Below are 20199 nucleotides of genomic sequence, written 5' to 3' on the forward strand. Positions count from 1 at the left end.
TTATACAAAGAACACTTCAGAGATTTTTCAAGAGTTCTTTACAATTAGAAATTTGATAGACATATGGTTGGAAGGTAAAATGAGGAAATTTCAAAACAAAAAAGAGGAAATTTCCCAGGAAGTGAACATTTTTTCTTAAAAAGGAGACAGACTAAGAAAAAAAGAAAATTAGAGATTCCATCCAAGAGGCCCCCCTTCTAATTTAACAGGTGTTCCAGAAGAGAAGAAGAAATTTTTCATTCCAGAAAACTGGTGTGAGTTTCCAGATTGAGAAGGTCCACTGAACGCCAAGTAAAATGAATGAAGAAAGACACAGCAAGGTGCATTAAAATGAAATCTCATTACAGAGAGAAAGGGCAGGATAAAGGACAAGGATTCAGAGAGGGGTAAATAACTGTATTTGAAAGCAGCAGGAATTAGAATGATGTCTGACATCTCAACAGCAATGCTGACCCTGGAAGAGCAGTGCTTTCCAAACTCTGAGGAAAAGGGATTTCCCATGTAGAGTTACCACCCTTTCAAACGATAAGACTTGAAAAGATCTCACAAAACTTATCTCCCATGTACTCTTCCGCAGGAACTTCTACATGTGTTTTATGAGAGAGAGAGAGAGAGAGAGAGAGCGCGAGAGCGAGCGCACGCGTGCAAAGAAAGAGGAAGAAACAAATAAAGAGGAAGATAAGGGGTCTAGAAAACAGGGGATGCCACCTGAGAAAGAGACAACCTGAATCTCAGGGATGACGATGATGAGACAGGATGACGCTGTCCATCAGGCCTCATGAGCAGCAAACCCAGGGGGAGCAGCAGGCCCAGGGGGAGCAGCAGGCCCAGGGGGAGCAGCAGGCCGAGGGCTTGGGGAGCAGGAAGAACCAGGAAGCACATGGAAACATGTGGGAAGATTTTAAAGTAGTTGTCTCTGGGGCATAGCAGCTGAGGTTGGTGAGGCTAGTGATTGATGTTTCCACTTATAAGCCTGGTGGTACTATCTGATATTTCGATGACGGACTGTGTATAGTTTTGATAAAGAAGGAAGGGAAGCTCAGGCTATGAGTCAGATTCCAGAGTGAGAACCCAAACAAGGATCAGGAAGAGGTCCCTGAGTCGTGTCCTGGAGAACCCACTTCCAGAAGTCAGCAAAGGTACTGGTGAACCCTCTGGGCAACGGGAGAGTTGAAGAAGGTAGGGACCGATTTGCGACAACCTGGATGGACCTAGAGGGTATTATGCTAAGTTAAGTAAGTCAGACAGAGAAAAACAAATACCATATGATTTCACTTATATGTGTAATCTAAAGCAAACAAAATAAAACAAACAAAACAAAACAGAAACAATCTCATAGATACAGAGAACAAATTGACGGTCACCAGATGGGAAGGGTTTGGGGGGATGGGCAAAAAAGGTGAAGGGGATTAAGAAGTACAAATTGCCAATTATAAAAAGTCACGAGGCTGTCAAGTACAGCATAAGGAATATAGTCATTAATACTGTAATAACTATGTATGGTTCCAGGTGAGTGTACTATATTCATAAGGAATATAAATGTCTATATTCATAAGGAATATAAATGTCTAATCACTATGTTGTACCCCTGAAACTAATATTGTATGCCAACTTTAATTAAAAATCAATTTAAAAAACAACAGCAGGGCTGAGCACGTGGCAGAGCAGGTGAGAAGAGAACGCCATGTCCCAGGAAACAGGCCATAATGGGTCACTATTTCCCTTCAAGGAAACAGTTCCTAAGTGGGACCTGCACGGAGTTACAGAGATCAGTAGGAACAGGATAAAAGGAAGCTCCATGCCAGGCATGGACAATTTATGGGGTGAGAAGAGAAGCAGGCAAGCAGTTTTGGGAAATGTTCCTTGCTCTTTCCACTGTCTTCCTTTCACTCTAGATTAGGGAGAGGTTGGCTCTGTCTCCTCCATTAACCCAGCAGTGCAGGCTCACACAGCTCAAGGCTGAAAGCCCCACCAAGCCTGAAATCCTGAGTCCACATGGGTTCCCCAGTCACCTTCCTTGGTACATCCTATTTGTTTCTTCCATGTGTGGCCCCTCTGAGAACTTTTTTCTTTCTTTTATTTATTCTTTTTTAAAATATATTTTTTTTTTATTGATTTCAGACAGAAAGGGAGAGGGAGAGAGAGAAAGAAACATCAATGATGAGAGAGTATAACTGGTCTCCTGCATGCCCCACAGTGGGGATGGAGCCTGCAACCTAGACCTGTGCCCTGCCTGGGAATTGAACCATGACCTCCTGGTTCATTGGTGAAGGTTCAACCACTGAGCCATGCTGGCCAGACTTTTTTTCCTTTCTTTTTTCAAAGCCCACCCTACCTCAGGGCTACACCCTGGAAGCAAGGGCTTTGACTAGAGCAGGGGTGGGCAACCCCTGGCACGCGTGCCAAACTTTTGCGGGCACGTGAAACCCTCTCTTATAATCTTCCATTTACAATTTTTGTCTTAATATCGACTTTTTTATTTTTCAGATAAATTCAGTGTAAGGTGCATCTTAGATAAATAAATAATTTTACATAACAAGTTATCTTAAAAACCATAGACATGAATTGACGAGAGAGGGGAAGAGCAATTTCTATGCCTCTGCCTTAACTCTCCCTGCCTTCCTAGATCCGACCAGTGTTTTGGTTTCATCCACATACGCTTGTGAATCTTTGTTCTCAGTGATGAATTTTGTTAAGTCTCATATAGGAGTAGCCTGACGGATGAAAGTAGTAACTCATGCATATCTCTGAAGGTCACGAAATATAAACCTGATGTAAAATCTGTCATCAGTGATGCAGCAGCAAAAGTCCCACTGATAATATCAAATGGAGTCATAAGGTTTTCTGTCAGACTATCAGTGTACATGTATACATTCAAAAATAAATGTATTTTTCATCATATATATACTGTGTTTTTGTCGCTCGAATGAATTTTATTATTTCTTCAAGGTTCTTCACATACGTACACCTTAAGAGATATCAAATAGGCGTAACATGTTCTCAAAAAATTAGGGTTGGCACGCAGAAGAATTTTGAGTCAGAGATTTTGCTGGTTTTGGCACGCACTCACAAAAAGGTTGCCCACCCCTGGACTAGAGATCCTGAAGGCAATTAATTGGGTGGGTCCAGTACCTTTTCAACTTCATTAACATCTCAGGGGGTAAAATAGAGCCACTGTACATCTACAGGTTAGGGAGTACTTTATGGTCAGAGTAACACTGCAGGGTGGGACCATCCCCTTGTACCTTACTTTTCAACTTATATGCAAAGTGATTTCCAAGTGCAAAGTCAAAAAGTACTGTATTTTTATGTGTATTTAAAGATACTCCTATATTATTTACAGAGGTAATGCCATCCCTCTTTCTTTCTTTTAAATTATTTTTAATATATATTTTTATTGGTTTCAGAGAGGAAGGGAGGTAGAGAGAGAAACATCAATGATGAGAATCATTGATCGGCTGCCTCTTGCACGCCTCAATTTCACCCCTGTATTTATTCACTGCCTACCAGAGAGTAGCAACATGACAGAAAGTATCCTTCTCTTTCCAAACATCTTTCATCTGTAAGATCTTTGATTTGTGGATACTACAAACGAAACATTTCATGAATCAGTGGTGGGGGGAGCTGCCCAAGCACACTGTTTAGTAGCCCGGGGCTAAGATCCCTCCTCCAAGGGGTTCGTGACCTCCGGAGGGGTCATAAACTGTTCCAGCTGCTGGAAGACGCAGCTCTGCTCATCCCCAGACCCCTTCCCTGCTAGCCAGCTAGCCAGCCACCTGAGGGGCAGGGGAGAGGGCACCGAAACAGACGCGGGGTTCCTGGAACCGCGCCCCCACCCCCCATTCCCGTCGTGGCTTCAACAGCACCTCTCATCGGGTGTCTTGGAGAACCGTGGCCCTGGGGCCCCTCCAGACTTGCCCCGTGAGTCCCCCTTCACACACACCCAGGGAGCCTCCTTCGTCTAGTAATTGACAAACCGTTCCAGCTCGGCTACTCCTCCCAGGGAACACAGACCGTCTCCAAACACGCCAACCCAACTAAAAACAAGGCGCTTACTCGTCAGTGATCTGTGAGATGCACGGAGCGGAGGCCCTCGGAGGCTGGCTGCTTGCGTTTCTCTGCGGCTGTGGCTCACTTTCCACACTTAGGGATCCAGCCTCAATCTGCACCCCAGCGCGATGGGATGCCGATGCCCGAGGTTTCTGTTTGTTACGCAGATCCCTACCTCCAGTTTTGAAGTCATCTTCGGGGGGGGGGGGGGGGTCTCCCCTCCCAACCCTTCCCCGGGACCCGGGGGGGGGCAGCTGGGGGGAGTAAATTCTCGGGGCTGGGCGGGGCGCAACACGGGTGCGCTGGGGGAACCTGAACCTAATCACCTGCGCGGGGGGGGGTCTTCGTGCGCCCCGGGGTTGCCCTCCCGCACCATGGCTCCTGCAGGAGTTCTCGGAGGCTGCTCCGTCCGCCGCTGCCCGAGGGAGCACCCCTCCTCCCTGCTGCAGGCCCCGTAGGGGAGGTGGTGGAAAGGCTGTAACGGAATCCCAGCCCGGCTCGTCACTCCCCTGCTCACTTGTCAAAACTCCACAGCATTCCAGACCCTTCCTAGCCACTCCCCTCTCGTGGAAGAGGAAACCGCCCCGGGGAGGGTCTCGGCGGGTTTGGGGGTGCAGATGCAAGTGCTCGGAGCTTCCAGCGGTCACTGGGAGCAGGTCTGAAGGAGAAAATGCCCCATCTAGTTACCCTCGCGGGTCCCAGGGTCTCCTTCCAGCCGCCGCTAGAAGCTCCGCCCCCACCCCCCGCATCAATTCATTTCTTAACCGCACGGTTTCACGCGCGGCGGCGGCAGCAGCATGGTTCTTACTGAGGGTGGGGTGGGTGGGGCGAGCCCCAAACTCGAATCACAACCTTCACATCGGCAGGATGTCAGGAAACTTTCCAGAAATCCCCCGTTAGATTCCGCTGGAGTAACCAAATTCACCGCTGCTGAATTACAATCGCCGGTGACTGCACAACTTAAGCATTTCCTTTATACCTTCTCGGCTCCGCGCCCCTCCCGTCTTCTGGGGGTTCAGTCAACAAGTCATCCCCGGAGAGGCATGAACAGGCTTGGGCTGTGCGGCCATCTCTCCAGCTGCAAACTGATGAGGAAGCCCGACCCATGAGGCTCAATTGTTTACATCACACCCACTGAGGGCTTCCTGTCTTAAATTAATGGGAAGACAAATAAGACAGGAAAAGAATGTTTGCTTTTTTTAAAGCTGGGGTGGGGGGCAGGCAAAGAGAGGGGAGGAATCGCTCCACATTTCATTGCGCAAAGAGGTTGCTGCAACTGTATTTCATTCCATTTTTCTACTTTACACTTGTTGAAAAGTGAAAGCATTGCTGTGCCAAACCTCAAACCATTAAGGGACTCGGGCTGGAAACATTTTCACCTGGCTTCGGGGAGGGGTCCAGGTTGGAGCTACCAGGGCGGGCTAGAGGTGAGGAGACCTCCTGTGGTGAAATGCACACATTTCTGCCCAAACTGAAGCCCAGAGCCTGCAGGGACCTGGACGGGTGCACACACTCACCCCACTCCCTGGGGTTCATACCAGAATCTTGCCTTGTCCCACTCCCCAACTCTATGCCTCTAAGCAAGGGTCCCCCTCCTGGGCAGCCAGCAGCCACTGAAAGTACATTAGCTTTGCAACCGACAGATCTGGTGGAATTCGAAGCAATTAATTACAAAGGAGTTGGCAAAAGAAGGCTTCCTTCCCAGTTCCATTACTGCCATTGGAATGGGTAATTCCAAAAAGCCTGGGAGGGGCCAACCATGTCAAGACCCACCTGGACATCTGCCCACTCTCAGAAGCAGCCCAGAGCGCCTGGTAAGTAATCACCGTAATCACCAGTCTGGAATTACCCCCAGTTGCTTCATTCAGGTTGGCACAAGAGCAAAGCGGGAAGCAGGCAGGACTCAAGCCCTGACATTGCCCCTTTGGAAGTACTGAGAGGAAACAAACCCTCGATAAAGTGTATCTCAAGGAGGTATGGGTATCGCAGCCAGCACTGACATGTGGAGTTAGGAGAACACTACATGTGCCCAGTGAGAACTAGCTTTGCAAGTCTCAAGATATTGCAATTCCTGGGCCAAAGCAAGTTAGGCTGATGATTGTAGAAAAAGCCAAGTGTATCAAAGTCTCTAACAGAAAGTGTGTGCCTTACGAATATTATAAGGGTCTCAGTGAATGCTAGGTCCTCCCCATTCCCTTGTCCTTTTTTTCTGCTCTGAGGTGGTAGCCCTCATGGATTCATTAACATACTTTTTATGAGGCATCTGGGCGTCTGATAAGTTGTATGGGAGTTAAGTACAAATTGAATGATTTTCTAATAATTTCAGATGTGCTCCTTTTCTTCCTTTCTCATTGCTTTCTGCACTGATGGTTTCTTCATGCTGTACTTCTAACTTTCTCTCCTCCTTCAACCTGGTGTGCAATTTATGATGTGCAACCCAATGCTGTTTAAAGTAAATCCATGATCTCAAGCATAATGCAAATAAATATCCCCCCTTCCCCCACCAACTTTGTTGCCTAAGCTCAGTTTAGGGTGTGTATGTGCCGGGAATTAAAATGTAACCACATCTGTAGAAGATCTTAATTTCAGGAAAGCCTTGAATGCATATGACATTCTCATCAGCAAAGGCCAGAAAGATATGATCTGGTCGGTCTTTTCCCTCACGGGGTCTCACTGCTGACTGGAAAAGAGATCAATGGCTCAGTACACAAAGGGGTGCTTAAAATGTGGCCTCCAATTTTAAACCGGGTCTGGTTTAAATAATACGCAAACTTGCTATATGCACAGCCCCAGAGTCTAAAGATAAAATTAATTTGAATGGGAACTGTTGATGTGTTAGGAGAATCCAAAGTGGATCCAACGCATGAAGGAAATGCTTCATTAAAACCAGTTCCGAGTTCAGCATGATTACAAAAGCAGTATCCTGACGGGTGAGGATCAAAATGACAGGCACAAATGGGTTTAATATCTACATTGGAGGAAACCTGACAAAGACATGAGGATCACAGCAGACCATGCAGTTAATAGGAGTCTGCGCGTTGTACTGATAAGAAATAGGCTGCAAGACACTGGGGTGAATTCACATGGGTGGGAGTCTGACACAAAAGGGAGGTGCCTTTCCCATAATAAAGAATTTGGCAGCAGCCTCTTCTCAGGGTCGTATGTCCAGTCGGAGGCCCCTTATTTTAGGGGAGATGTAGAGACACTGGAAAGGTTCCAAAGGAGAACCTAAATGATTAAAGAGACAGAAAATAGAACCTATGAGGGAAGGTTAAAGGATTTGGAGTTGTTTAGTCTAGAGTGAAAAAGTGCTTAAAGGCAAATGTAACCGTCTCCCATTTGAAGGGTTATTATAAAGAGGATGCGGACCAGCTGTTCTTCATCTCTACAGAAGAGGTAAGAGACTCAAAAGCAAGATTAAAACTTAGGTCAGACACAAAAGCACACTTGCTTGATATAATAGTAACTGACGACATGGACATCGCTGTGAGGGAGATCTTTCCCCGTCTGACTCCACCTGAAATGATAGTCCTGCATGCTTAGGCAGAAGCCAGGCTAGAGAATTTCTTTCTTTCCCTTCTAGAGCTGCAATGTTCCTCATTTCTCCACTGAACGAGGGAGAGAAGTTCCTGAGTGTCCGGGTTCCCTAGTTCACGACAAGGTGCCAGGAGAATACAAGGCTGCCCACAAACAGATGCCCACATCTCATTGGACTTTGTTTATGGGGATGGGCATCTCTAAGAGTGTGTCCAACTTCAGACACTGAATAGATGATAAATATATTTTATAGATCACTCCTCTGTAGAGTTTCTATATAGGCAGCATTGCTTTTCGTTTAGTGGGCATACAAATATTAGTTGATGATAATGATAATAATGATAGCTCTGAACCTTACTATAATTATGTTGGGCACCGTCCTAACTACTTTATGTAAATTATTTCTCTGCCTTGTTGTTGTTTTGCTGTAACCCTGTGAAGTGGTAATAATTAGTAGCCTGAGTCACAACGAGGTTAAGTAATAGCTAGTAAACGGTGTAATCCCAATTCAAACCCATTTAGTGTGACTCAAAGGATGTGCTTAAACATTACACCACTGCCTCCCATCATTAAGTATTTTTAGCTCTTGGGAGGAAGAAACACTGCAAAAAGAAGCACTGATGCTTGTTGACCCCAAAAGATCAAAAACCAAGCCTTCCACGGGTTTATATTGCCCGAGGAATGCAGTAGTTTTTCCCAGCACAACAGAGGAAGGAAGGACTGACTTTGCCTTCTGACCAGAAGCTATCCCCCACAAAGCTGAAGAATCGGATCAGGGTTCACGTGTATTCTATTAATTAGAAACACTTGGCTGCTATAATCTAACCTCTCAGAGAGTAGGCCTTCCATGAATGTTGAATGAATACAAATGCATTATAATGGTGATGCTTTAAACAAACTAAACTAAATTGAGTTTTTCCAGCATACTGGTGGTCAAGGCTCTGGTGGGTCATTTATACAGACCTCTTATCAGATGTTCCTAAAATCTTAAATTCCAACTGTTTCCTTTAATTCAGCACCCATGAGAAAGCACATGGATGGGTCACATATTTTCCCAATGTCAACTACTTTCAGATCAAGAAAAGATTTGTAACAAGGTTTATTGAGTGCTGTTGTGTATCAACAATAGATGATTCATGAGAGAAACAGACATCAAAATGATTTTTAGAAAGGCAAACGAACCACACACAAACAAAAAATTAAAAGCCTTGATGCAAATTACTCCAAAGGAAAGATATTTTCCCATTAGGACAATTTATCCTGAGTCTATAAACAGAGAGGGGCATAATTATCCAAGTGTTTGTTAACAGATCTAAACCTTATGTAGCTATAAAAAGCTGGAGAGAGGAAGAAAGAGGAAATTCCCAGGAGATCCCCAACCACATCTAGGGCCTAACAGAGCTCCATAAATACAAAGGCCAGCAGTGATACCAAGGGAAGAAACCTCAGGGTTTTAACCTAAGCCACAGAAATTGTCTTAAATATAAACAATGACAATTCTATCCAATACACTTCCAGCCTACACATGGGCAGGGTGATGACTTATTGGTGTTCCAGATGTAATGAATAGAAACATGTTGCCCAGAATTAAAAAAAGTATTCAATAAACGTTGGTTGAACAAATGGATGAGTGAACGAATGTCTGAACAGACACCCAGGCTGCCTCTTTCTGTCTCTGACTCTCTGTTGGGAAGATGTCTTTGATGCTTCAAACCCAAAGCTCCCACACAAGGGTTGGACCATTGGACGCTGGTACTCCGGAAACAGTTCATGGAACCAGAGACAGGTTTTCGACCCAAAGATATCAATCTCTGCAGATGTGTTCCCTGACCTCCTTAATGGAATGAGAAAGTGTAAATGAAGTTTCTAGGACAGTGATGGTGAACCTATGACACGCGTGTCAGAGGTGACACGCGAACTCATTTTTTTGGTTGATTTTTCTTTGTTAAATGGCATTTAAATATATAAAATAAATATCAAAAATATAAATCTTTGTTTTACTATGGTTGCAAATATCAAAAAATTTCTATATGTGACACGGCACCAGAGTTAAGTTAGGGTTTTTCAAAATGCTGACACGCCGAGCTCAAAAGGTTCGCCATCACTGGTCTAGGATGATGCCTGATATTGTAGGCCAGTGGTTCTCAACTACCACCTATTATGACCCCAAGGGACATTTGGCAATGTCTGGAGATATTTTTGGTAGTCACAACTGTGGGGAGGGGAGCTACCAGCATCTAGTGGGTAGAAGGCCAGCAATTTGGCTAAACATTCTAGAAAGCACAGGACAGCCCCCCACAACAAAGGATTATCCAGTCCAAAATGTCCATAACAATAGTGCTGAGGTTAAGAAACCCTGTTATAATCCATTAGAAATGTATTAAAGCCTGGCCAGTGTGGCTTAGTGGTTGAGCATCAACCCATGGACGAAGAGCTCCCTGGTTCCACTCCCGGTCAGGCATGCCTGAGTTTTGGGCTCGATCCCCAGCGTGGGGCATGCAGAAGGCAGCTGATAGATGTTTCTTCCTCATCGATGTTTGTATCTTTCTATCCCTCTCCCTCCCTCTCTCTCTAAAAATCAATAAAAACACATTTTAAAAAATAAAAGTTTCCATTTTCTTCCCTTTCCTTATTTTTTTACAGTACTGTGCTTATGGTAGGTATCTAGTAAATCTTTGTTGAGTAAATCATTGCACAAATGGGCACATGAATGCATGAGTCCTAAAATATTTTGCTAATAAACACCTGACATGAGGGTGAAGTCTAGTCAAGGCAGGGGTCTGGGTGGGAGTTAATTAAACTAGAACCAGAACCTTCAAATATCCAGGTCCAATGAAAAGAATTCTGAAATAAATCCAATCTACTACTAGGGGCCTGAGCCCAATGGAAGTGATGTCAGAGTTGGTCCTAGGAGAGCTGAAGAACTGAACGGCAGCTCCTCCCCATTTGTCCTTCTCCCATGTGACTTGCTATTTACTCTGCAAATGTCCCTTCCTCTGAATATAATGCCCACTCCAAAGAATAATACAGTAAAGGAGGCAGAAGGCCATGGAAGAATGTGTTCAATCTCTCCTTTCATGTCCACCAGTCATCTCTGCAACAATCACGTGCAACCTGGGGCCCAGTCAAATCAATTCTCATCAAGAATGCAAATTAAAAAACACAGTGGAATCAAAAAGGATATGCAGTTATTACTTGAAGGTTTAGTAAGATCAGTTGCAAGAATTGGAAACCCAGGAATAAAAAGCCTACATTCCTGGAGATAACATTAATTACTTTAACACAAACCAGAAAGAGAGAGATAGAGAACACAATTCCTTCCATCTCCCATTCTCCAGACACGGTGGCAACGTCTGCTTCCATTTCCATCCTTTAGAGCAGTGGTTCTCAACCTTCTGGCCCTTTAAATACAGTTCCTCATGTTGTGACCCAACCATAAAATTATTTTTGTTGCTACTTCATAACTGTAATGTTGCTACTGTTATGAATCGTCATGTAAATTTATGATATGCAGGATGGTCTTAGGCGACCCCTCTGAAAGGGCGACCCACAGGTTGAGAACCGCTGCTTTAGAGTCACAAGAGAGATTTTTGTGTACTTGTATATGAGAAATGTTAAAACGTAACTGTAGTTTCCAGTCATCTTTAAGCACCTGTGGGAGATATCCTGAACTAAATTACCTGCGTAGAACTGTGAGAACAAGGCAGGTTCTTGTTTACCTTGGGCCCCTGAATACATCTAAACTGAATTTATCTCCCCACCTCTCCACTCTACCCACCTTCACCTGGCTAATCCCTTCTCCCATCTCTGGACTCAGTTTAGAGTCCAGGGATAGGTCATCCTTCTCCAGGGATCCCACTTTGAGCCTCCTCTAGAATATATAAGGGCCCTCCTTGGTGCTACCATAGCATCCCAACTGACCATTCACTGGTCTGCTTACCCTTCCAGACTGTAAAATCTTTTCGGGTGAGGTAATGTGGCCTTGCTTACTATTTTATTCCCAGGGCCTAGATTTGTGCCTGGCACATACGGGTGCCCCATGAGTATTTGTGGAATGAATGAGTATAAATCAGGAGACTTCCAAATGTATATTCCCACAACTACTTATTGAGTCCCTACTATGAAACAGATATTGGTTTAGGTGCTGGGAAAACAACTCTTACTACCTTGATATTAAAAAACAACAACAACTGTAAAAGTAATCATAGCTAATGTTTACTGGATATTTACTATGTACCAGGCATTAGGCCAAGCTCTTGTATATATTCTCTTTTAATCCTCCCCCTAAAACCTATGTGGCAGACACTATTATTCCCATTGTACTAATGAAGAAAACACCAAGCCACTCCTATGGGCCTTCATGTGAAAGAATTTCTGACATTGAGGTCCCCTGAGTCCTATTCACATGGGCTTAACTCACAGCAACTAAGAAAAGGTTACCTGTGAATTCACGCATAAACTTTGCTGATAACTATCCCCTTGCCTGGGAAGTCCCTATCCACTCTGCATATTATCTGAAAAATATTTTGATTTGGACTATCAAATGATGACAACTGTTATCTACACTGTAGAGGCCGTGCGCTAATGTTTGAAGGACACCGAGGGCAGCAGAGATACCACTGTCTCGATCTGCAGCAGAAGGCTCTGCAGTTAGCAATGGAGGGGAGAAATAGTGTTTCATCTGTGGAATAAGAGACTTTTAGGTGGGTTAGAAAGGTTCGTACCTCTGTCTTTGTGGGCTGAGCTGTAAGCATCCAGAGAAGCCAGCTCCCTAACACCTCTGAGTGATGCTTCAGCTGTGGAAATCCATAGGTCCAGGGTCCCCCCAGTTACTGGAGGATTCTGCCTGACAATAAAGTCAGGTGATTCTCTGCACAGAGGACTGGTGCATAGCCCTTCAGTGTAAATCTTCTGGTAAGGGGCTCATTGGAGCCCCTACAAGAACAAGCAGCAGAGATGTCACCACATTTATAAAAGCAGGCTGTGGGGCTATTCTGTGCCCGCTTGCTAATACCCACTCTATGTATGGCAGAAGGCAAGGACTTGCTTCCATGGTAAACCACTGCTTTGGTAACCTGCAACCATGTCCATCAACAACCTTAATCCCGTTGAAACACATTCCTGTCAACCACATTTGATTTGATGTTTTCTCTTCAAGGACCCCACACGAGAGTATTATAGACCCATGTCCTTATCTCTGCCTCTTGGGCCTGTGCCATGTACTCAAGCTCCTGTTCCATCCCCCCAAGTCCCGACCCTGTTCCCTGGACCAGAGGAACTTGTTCCAGCCAACAGAGGTCTTCACGTTGACCTACCCCTGAGAACTGGGCTTGGCCATTGCAGCCACTGCCCGCCTCTAGGCCTGGCCCACACCTCCGCCCTGCCAGCTGGCTTTACAATAGCGAGCACTATGTTCCCCAGAAGGGCCTTCCTGGACTCGAAGGAGAGCTAAAGCAGGTTAGGATCACAGGGACTCTTCCTTTCCCCCAAGGTCTCCATCTACCTGGTGCCCTTCCTTCCACAGGCTTGAACAAACGTTGCCAGAGAAAATACAGGAAACCCAGTTAAATTAGAATTTTAGATTAAAAAAATAATACTTTTTAGCATAAGTATGTCTCAAATATTGCATAGGATTTTTTCCCCTAAATCTCACAACACTAATTTGTACTTGCTACTCAGTTTTTATAAAAATCACACCAACATTCATGTAAATAATTATACAGAAAACAAAACATTCATATTGTTAAAACTTGGAACCCTTGAAAATATCCTTTGTGCTCTGTTTCTCACTCTGATAGACGCCTTCTTACAAGGATAGTATTTTTAGAGAATTTTTATAAAAATGTATTTGAGCCAAACAGAGGATATGCTTGGAAGCAAGATCTTAACAGAATGAGAAAAGTGCTTCCAAGGAGAGGTTTTTAATCATCTTTTTTATAGCTCACTTGGAGTCCTTCACCTCTGCCCAACCTTTCTCACTCGGTTTATAACTCTCCTCCCCTGATCAGTCTTTGCTTCACCTTGACTTGCTGTCTTATGATGATATATCAAAACATCTCTTTACAAGTCAGTGAACCACATTAAGGGAATATCGAATGGCTAGTAAGCTGTTTCCCCAATTCTTCCAAATTAGCCTCAAGAATCAGATTTCCCTTCCTGATTGTCCCATGCTCTCTAATTCTAAGAAAGCCTTCCAGAAGAGCAACACCAGGACTCCAACCCCAGTTTTTATCTGGCCCACCACTGCTGCCCGTCAGCTGGAGAAGGTCCTAATTAGGAAAAGCAAAGAACCAGATAAAGCTCCAAAGTTCTCACAAAGGAAAAGACTGGATTCTTCTCTGGGCCCCAGGGGCCACCTCAACCATATTCTTTACAAAAGCTATGCTACTCTCCAGCCAGCATGGCTCAGTGGTTGAGCATTGAGCTATGAACCAGAAGGTCACGGTTCGATTCCCGGTGAGGGCATATGCCCAGGTTGCAGCTTGATCCCCATTGTGGGGTGTGCAGGAGGCAGCTGATCAATGGTTCTCTCTCATCATTGATGTTTCTATCTCTCTCTCCCTCTCCCTACCTCTCTGAAATCAATAAAAATATATATATATTTTTTAAAAAGCCATGCTATTTTAGAGAGCACACCAACACCACCCCAAGAAGTGGAGAGTTTAACCCGTTTATAAATGCATGTCTGGAGGGAAAGGGCATGAAGGGGCACCAGCCTTGGAATTCCTTTCAGTTTTCACAGAGAGTAACTGGGATTGCAAGTGAGAGACTGGGAATAAGACTCAGAGAGGGAAGAAGGGTAGGCAGCAAGATCTGACAAGACATGGATGCTCCCTGGGTGGGCTGGTTAGGAAAAAAGGAAGGACATTAGTGAGATGAGGAAAGAGTTGTTCATGTATCTAGGTGGGGGTAAGTGGGAGATGGGGGACACTTTGAATGACCTGAGTCTCAAGGAACATCATTAAAAACAGCCATGGTGGCCCTGACCGGTTTGGCTCAGTGGTTTGGAGCTCATGTACCTTGGTTGCGGGCATATCCCCGGTGGGGGGTGTGCAGGAGGCAGCTGATGGATGTTCCTCTCTCATCGATGTTTCTAACTCTCTATCCCTCTCCCTTCCTCGCTGTAAAAAATCAATAAAATATATTTTTTTTAAAAAACAGCCATGGTGGTAGAGCGGTAAGTAATGTCATTACTATTTAAAACTTCCACCATACTATTAGTATTATCATCACTTTCAATGAATTATCACTTCATTTTCCATGAGGAAGGTAAGATCATTATCATACTCACTCCATAGAGCAAAACATGTGATGAGAAGGATGTAGGAATGTCTAGGGATCCAGGTTTCCTGCCTTCTGGTCTAGGGTACCTTCTTTGCTGATAGTTGTTGCTCTATTAGGAGCCAACTGGACCCTGTCCAGGAAGCTGCTTATAGACTCATCCTGGGACATCCAGAAGGATGTGCTGGGATTTGGAATGGGGCTGTGTTAGGGTGAGCAGGCCAGTGGGAAGAGGGAGGCGTGGGTTTGGATCTCAGCTCTTCTTTGCCAACCTGGATTCTGTCATCTATAACTGGGGAGGATGACAGTTACCTTGCGGAGGTGCTGTAAGCTGTCAATGAGCTGGTGCGTGTAGAGTGCTGGCACAAGACTGCAATAGGCGTAAACGTTATTATTAACAGTGACTCTAATTGCAGGTTCAGGAATCTAACTTGTGTAGGGGAGCTCAAATATATGCAAATCTCCACTAAAATAGGGATGAAATGAATGAGAACTGTTGGCTTTTCAAAGCTACCAAAAAGCTTGATGAGTTACATGTTTTTTTTAAGTGACTAGAGAGAGTTACAAACTAATAATAGTTCGCATCTGTTGATTGCCTGCAGTGTGCAAGCCGAGGTGATAAGCCTTCACTGGCATATCCTCATTTATTTCCTGTCATCTCATGAGTTTAGGGATTGTTCTTCTTTTCTCCACTTTACAGCAAGGGAAACCTTGGCTTAGAGGGATTAAGAAATTGCCCAACGTTACACATTTCCTAAGCAGCAGGATCAGGTAGCCCAGCGGTTCTCAACCTGTGGGTCGTGACCCCTTTGGGGGTCGAACGACCCTTTCACAGGGGTCGCCTAAGACCATTGGAAAACACATATATAATTACATATTGTTTTTTGTGATTAATCACTATGCTTTAATTATGTTCAATTTGTAACAGTGAAATTGGGGGTCACCACAACATGAGGAACTGTATTAAAGGGTCGCGGCATTAGGAAGGTTGAGAACCACTGAGGTAGCCCAACCAAACCATTCTTGTAGGGGTGTGTGAGTGTGTGTGTATGTGAGTCTGTGTGTGTATATATGTGAGTTTTGCATGTGAATTCAGAAGAAAACACACCAAATATGAGCAATGACCACCTTGGGGAGGTGGGATTACAGGTGATGCTCACTCTCTCCTTTAGGCCTTACTGAATAGGTGAGTATGTACTGCTTTATCATTTAAAATATTTTCCACTTTGATAGAAAATACTAGCTTTAAAAAATAAATGAGGCCATATATATATATTGAAAATGACCACTCCTTGGAAGCATTTGGTGGTGTAGGGGGGTGCAAATAGCCATGGCATTGTCAAGGTTTACTGCAATTAAATGTTCAAGTTTTCATTTCAATCAAAGAAACCTTCAGAATAAAATGAGCATCTTGAAAATAAAATTAGGTTTCTTCCTGCCACCTAAAAGCTCAGGTTCCATTAGCTCTGTGTTTGGGGCAGAAGATCTGAGTTCTAAATCTTAAATCTGCTTATGATTTGAACATCAACATTTATCCAAAGATTTTTTTTACAATTATTTGCTCTCTAACACCACAATGAGTTCTTAAAATCTGTTTTGTTTTACTCTTTTTCCCCTTTGTACAATTATTTATTACTTGCGAGCAAACTCCTTTCTTCTATGGCCATTAGTAAAGAAGATAAAATGATGAAAGATCACCAAACAAACATTCGTCATACTGTTTACTCTGAACTCTGAAGTCTCCTTCAAGGAGAAGAGCAATGATAAATTAAGATTCCCTGTCCCCTGTAAACAGAGTGAGTCTTCAAAGATGACCTCAGTGCGGGGATAACGGAATTGAAAGCAAATAGAAGGAACTAAAAATTGATGGCCTTTCCCTGCATGAGGAGCATGAGAGAGCCGCCTGCCCTCCAGGACTGGGCCCCTGTGTCTTCCTGGTGAGAGCTCCTAGGAGGCCCCCAGATCATGGGAACTGGAGGGCAGAGGGAGCTGTGCTCAGAAACCACAGGGAGGATGGGGGAGGCAGAGGCCATGCCCTCCCTTCCGTCCCATTAGAGATTGCTCGGAAGAGGAGGTTAAGAGGCTCTCCTGTGAGCAAGTGGTTTGGAGCTCAACTAAGCAAAGGGTCCAGGTTGAGTTCACAGACCTCACCACTTGGGAGGCCCACACCTGGAATTATCTGGCTGGGCTAGATGTCCAGGCTGTAACTTGAAGGTGGCAGGGAGCTCTTATAGCCACATTTACATGGACATGAGATCACTAAATTAATGGCAAACCAAGGACTGGGAAGACAACAGAGACGCCTTGTTTGCCTTTGTTCTATTTAATTTAATTGCAGAGAGCAATGCCTCCAGATAAGTTTTAGGTAACTCCCCTGCATAGTCGCATGGCTGTTTACCTGTTGGAATTTTGGTCATTTTCTTTACCAAAGTAGAAAAGTGGGATTTGCTATCAGAGTCTTCCAGACTATGATTCCAGAGACCTGGGAGGCTGGCTATTGGAGACACATGCTCACTCACGCCAGGCTCTCTGGATGGCACTTCCAGTTCCACAGGTTTCCAGTTTAAAATATTCCTGGGGTCCATCAAGTCTGGAAACATGGAGTATCATTTTTACTACTGTTGTGTTTATTTACAGATTGAAGACCTTGACAGAATTTTGTATATTTTACCTAAGTTTCCAGAATTAACAGACGCCATATATTCTCACTCATTCGTTCATTTTATTTTTCAGCTCTTCTTTCTACTTCTCTAGCCTCCCTCATTTTATTCTGAGTCACTGTTTCAGTCAGGGGCTGAGCAGAGAAGCAGAACCACTAGGACTAACACATAATGATACACTTGACCTCACACAAGTGGGAGCCAGATAAAGCGTGTACATAGGCTGCTGCTTGTCTGTCTGGGGTGGGGCCCCAATGTCAGGAAGGCAGGCGACCAGGAAGGAAAGACACAAGTGAGGGAGAGCCAGGGCCAGGGAAAGTGTCAGGATGAGCTGGACCCCAAGAGGAAGGACCGGGACCATCTACCGCCCCAGCTTCCACTTGGATGGTTTTGCTGACCAGCAGCAGGAGCTGACGTCCTTCACCATGGATCTGAACACACTCTGGCCTGAGCGTCAGGGGAGCTGAGGGAGAGCACCCGGGAGGAGCTGGGACGTGAATTACCAGAGAATGATGCCCAGTGCTCTATACCAACCTTCAGAGTCCGCGCCACGCGCACACACAGCTGCTGCTTCACTTACATATTTCAAAGCTTGCAAATCTGTGCACAGGCTTCCTGCAGCCCATACACACCCAGCACTGTGCAGGGACGACTTGGGAAACGAAGCTCAAACTGAGTTAGTTCCCTCAACCCAAAGCAAGCCCACCACAGCCTCCACCTCACACTCCGGTCCTCAGGGCAGCGGCCCCAGAGAGACCCCAGAGCGAGGCTGTGCACATTTGATCTCCAGCATATAGGGCAGGGATCTGCAAACCCTTTCCGTGAAGGATCAGAGGATACGTATTCAGGGTTTGCGGGCTACATATGGTCTCTGCCTCATTCTCTTTATGACCTTCACAAATGTAAAACCCATTCTCAGTGGGCAGACGGGAGTTTGCTGTTTCCTGGGAAGAAGGCCCCAGGCCCAGATGGGGAGGCTCTTTCTGGGGACCTACAGGGAGTCCCTTCACCTAGGGCCTTGGACCTTCTCACCTGCAGAATGAGTATTTTGGAATAGTTCGGCATCAAGAATGCACACCAAAGACATAATGAGTCTGAATTTTGAGGGGAGGGGTCCCCGCATGTGAATTCTGTTTGTAATTTCAATATAGATTCTTACTGGAATATAGATTACAATATAGATGATTATTATTACAATATATTCTTATTATTGAGAATCAACTTAAAGTATACCTCTCCTCTTCTTTCAAAAGTGAGTTAATATACATAATTTATTTTTTAAGAGACTAACACATTGCCCTAACTGGTTTGGCTCAGTGGATAGAGCGTCAGCCTGCGGACTGAAAGGTCCCAGGTTCGATTCCGGTCAAGAGCATGTACCTTGGTTGCGGGCACATTCCCAGTAGGGGGTGTGCAGGAGGCGGCTGATCAATGTTTCTCTCTCATTGATGTTTCTAACTCTCTATCCCTCTCCCTTCTTCTCTGTAAAAAAATCAATAAAATATATTTTTTTTAAAAAAGAGACTAACACATTAAAAATTTTTTCCCCTTTATTGATTTTTAGAGAGAGAGGAAGGGAGAGAGATTAGAGAGACAGAAACATTGATGAGAGTGAAACATCATCGATCAGTTGCCTCCCACACATCTCCTACCGGGGATAGAGCCTGAAACCTGGGCATTTGCCCTGACCGGAAATCAAACCAGTGACATCTTAGTTCCTGGGTCAACGCTCAATGGCTGAGCCACACTAGCCGGGTAAGACTAATACACCTTTAAATTGATGAGAGAGGGAGAGAGAGGGAAAGAGGGGAGAGGGGAGAGGGGAGAGGGGAGAAGGGAAAGGGGAGAGGGGAGAGGGGAGAGGGGAGAGGGGAGAGGGGAGAGGGGAGAGGGGAGAGGGGAGAGGGGAGAGAGAAACCTCTATCAATTGCCTCCCATACACACCCCTACCAGGGATCGAACCCACAACCTGGGTATGTGACCTGACTGGGAATCAAACCAGTGAACTTTCAATTCATGGGACAACGCTCAACCAACTAAGCCACACCAGCCAGGGCCATGATTTATTTTAATAGTCCTGGATAGATGAGATCCTCTTCAAACAGAATTTCTAGAGGTGATCATAAAAGCCTTTGTCTACACCTCCACATTTACCAGTAGAGCACCGACATGATAGGAGAGATTTTAAGAGAAATTATTTAGATTGAGTTGTGAAAATTTGCAAGAATCCTGTTTGTTTGTTTGTTTGTTCTTGCAAAAGCAATAAACTTACAACTTGTTTATAGATAAAAGACTGAAACAAGCTTACACAAATACCACCAGTTTGCTATTTTTTTGTAAGGATCCATTTCAATCTATGTCAAAACATACAAAATATGGTAAATTGGGAAACACCAACACAGACTGTCTTTTTGCAAACACAGCAACTGAAAAAGCATATAACCTATTATACTTCTATTTATTTTTAGGTGGACAGTTATGGAAATTCCAAATCTGGATCCACTGGGGTTGAACACTACATTCTCAATGATTGATGCTTCTGCCAGAAATAATGGGGCTGGTGCAGGACCAGTCACAGAAGATACACAAACCCAAGGCTCTCATTTTAAGAAGGAACATTTATTTTACTCAGCAAACATTTATTGAGCTTTCATTGTGTGTTATGTGCTGT

General features: G+C 44.6%; 1 protein-coding gene and 1 long non-coding RNA gene across 2 annotated transcripts in view; both read right to left on the minus strand.

Moving 5' to 3' along the window:
* Window positions 1–4257, minus strand: part of LOC106696597 — a 67951-nt gene extending 63694 nt beyond the window's left edge. The window contains exon 1 of the long non-coding RNA XR_001347542.2: window positions 4057–4257. This is a non-coding gene — a long non-coding RNA (uncharacterized LOC106696597). The remainder of the gene's footprint in view (window positions 1–4056) is intronic.
* Window positions 1–20199, minus strand: part of PDZD2 (PDZ domain containing 2) — a 227294-nt gene that overhangs the window by 160275 nt on the left and 46820 nt on the right.

This window comes from Myotis lucifugus, unplaced genomic scaffold (assembly GCF_000147115.1).
Source record: "Myotis lucifugus unplaced genomic scaffold, Myoluc2.0 scaffold_0, whole genome shotgun sequence".
Taxonomy (NCBI): domain Eukaryota; kingdom Metazoa; phylum Chordata; class Mammalia; order Chiroptera; family Vespertilionidae; genus Myotis; species Myotis lucifugus.